We start from the raw sequence: 3,032 nt of genomic DNA on the forward strand, positions 1-3,032 counted from the left end.
AGGGAGCTTGCCACCCAGTTATCCAGGGACATGCATACCAGGCACAGAGGACAGCTAGTGCAGCGGCCCTAGGTGCGGGGCATATCCAGGTTGAAAGTTTGGAGTAGGCTGGTTCGGGTTGCAGGGGGGATGTAGAAGTGGTGGATGCTGAGGACTTTTCATCTTCCTCAAGGTTTCCTGGCTTTCTTTGTTTTTTCTCCTGCATAGCCTCCCCATTCCCCAAGGGCCACCACTAAGTAGTCTCTCCCGCTTCTTTGCTGCTAATGGTGGGAGGCTTGGAGAGTGGCTGTCAGGCTGAACGATGGTTCCAGAAGACAATATATAGTTTATCAGTACTGAATCTTGTAGCTCACCTCTACCATCACTGTTGTAGGGAGCCAGCCAGGCTTGGCAATGTTATTTGTTAATATAATAATCATCATTTATATCGCAGCTCTGGAGTGCCTCTGCTACTGACAACTGCTCAGTATCTGGGTGTTGGAGAGATAAAACAGGCTCTAGAAGGGAAAGTGAACCAGGATGGAATCTACAACCCTGGCAAACTGAGTATTGGCTTCTCTCACTGACCACTGAGGGGATAATTTAGCAAAGATGTCATCCAATGATAAAAGCAGCCCTAAAATGCTTTCTTTAAAAAATGTGTCCTCTGAGAACATTTAGGTTTTGCCTCTATACTCTGGTTAGGTGAATGACTTCACTTTGTCCCCCTTTATCCTATGGTTCCTCAGCTAGAGGAGTAGTCAGCAGGTGGGACAGTGAGTCACACTCTAAAATGGCTCTGTCATTCCTGTGCCATAGGGCTGTCAGGAGCCTGGGACTTCTACAGGAGGCTTTAGAGAGGGAAGGAGGAGATGGGGTCAGATGGCACATTCATAGACTTTCAGAGTTTGAAGGGACCTTATCACCTGGAAATATGAATGTAGATCTCTTTGGCAAATCAAAATTGTATTTTAAAGCTATTCTGTCTTTGAAATGGTATGGTGAGTTTTCTTGTGAAGAGTCATCTTATTAAGTTGTTGGGGGGTTGTACACTGGGAGCGTGGGTATGAAGTAGGATGGGACCAACAATAGGACCCAGAAAGTGAAAAAAAATTGGTAATATTCTCATTAAAATGAGCTGGTCTCCGCCTATTACCATTGTTCTTCAGCTCCACAAAGGGCCATGCAAGGGAAGGTGGGCTCATCATGGCAGGGGGAGGCCAATCATCATGAGGGTAGATGTTCTGAAGCTCAAGGAGCTAGAGAACCACTCCTGGTCACTTGACAAGCTTTCCCCAAAGTGGAACCTGCTTCTGTGGGAATAAAATTTAAAGTTAAGGTGAGTCATGTGTCCCTGCAGGTTTCAGACAGCCTATCATCTTGAGGACTCTGATAGAGAGGCTAAGTGACCTTAGGGACTCCAGATGCCCAAGTGAGGACAGGAACAGGGAACGTTGCTAGGGATGCAGCAGGAGATGTCCCAGGAGACATTTGTAGTTTCTGGACCAGAATGGGATTAAGGAGGTAATGAGAATAGAAGCTTTGGGTTGATGCCAATGGTCTGTAGTGAAGGATGTTTTAGAAGAGAGAGCAGAGATGGCTTAGAACTGAAGTTCTGAATCCAAGATATCAGGAACACTTAGGGGAGATTTTGAAAAACACAAACTCCTTCTCCCATCCCCTACCCCTACAGGGATACAGAATAGACTTTTCAGGGGAAGATAGATGCTGCAGGGTTCCAAAGATGGGGTGAAGGCAAAGGGTATAAGGTCTGTGATATGATTTCCGCACCCCATGAGCTGGTTTGGTACTTTCCTGTATTACTCCTACATTAGAAAGACAGCCTCACTGCTGTCCCTTTGTTCATGGACTGTTAGGATCCCACTGACCTGGGTGGGGATGGCTTATCCATCTGCCAGCTTCCAGGTCAGAACCAGCCCTAGTTACTTGATAGGGCTTTCCACAAAGCAGAACACTGCTTCTGTGGGAATAAAATTTAAAATTTAAAATTAAAAGTTAGCTGGGCGTGGTGGTACATAACTGTAGTCTCAGCTACTTGGAGGGCTGAGTTGGGCAGATTGCTTGAGTCCAAGAGTTGGAGGCTGCAGTGAGCTGTGATCATGCCACTGCACTCCAGCCTGAGTGACAGAGCAAGAGCCTACCTCAAAATAAATTAAATAAATAAATAAATAAAAATAAAACTTAAAAAGTAAGGCCTCTATGGCCAAATAAGTTTGAGAATTAGTGGGTTAAACATGATCAACCACCTGGGTTTTTTAACCAGCTGCTCAGAGCCTTTAACATACCAGCATACATTGTGAATCTCTTAAAAGAGGGAATATGCAGTATTTCTCAAACTAATTTGACTGGGGGGTCCTTTTTTTCTTGAGGAGCATTTCATCAGATTAATGTTTCATAGAGCACACCCAGGAAGAAGTTTCACCATACTGGCATCTCTCTCCTTTTTAAAAAAATAACAACTCAAAGTTAGATAGCCCTTACTCACTTATTCCTAAATTCCTGACTTTTGAGGTAGGTAAGAGTACACACTTTTCCTACTCTGGAACTCCAAAGGCAGGCAGTGTTATGTCGTGGTCTTCCTAAGGCAGTCTTACAGGCAGTGCCAGCAATTCTCTACTATTAATAATTCCCATTGATTTGATACCCTCACATTTCCCTATATTGATCTGCCATGTCTCCCTGCAGCAGATGTTCCTAGAATGCTCCTTCCCCTTGACAGAGAGGTAGACAAGGGCAAGTCAACAGGGGCCCCTCTGAGCCCAGAGTGTTCTCTTGGTGACCTGGTCTGAGGGTCACTGTGGCTGAATTGACAAATAGTAGCTGTTGACTCCCTGGTTTGGGGTTGGTTTTCTATAGGAGAAGCAACTGTTGAAGTCAGCCGCCTGAGGAATATACTTCTCTAGGCTGGGGTGGGGAAATGAGCTTGAAGACAAGGAACTGGCTGAGTCTTAATTTGGGTAAGAAGGCTCGGTGGCGCTCACTTGGATCGCAGTTTTACACCCCATTTTCCATGCCTATTCTCCTCCTTCCCC

This window comes from Hylobates moloch, unplaced genomic scaffold, assembly GCF_009828535.3.
Source record: "Hylobates moloch isolate HMO894 unplaced genomic scaffold, HMol_V3 SCAFFOLD_16, whole genome shotgun sequence".
NCBI classification, from domain to species: domain Eukaryota; kingdom Metazoa; phylum Chordata; class Mammalia; order Primates; family Hylobatidae; genus Hylobates; species Hylobates moloch.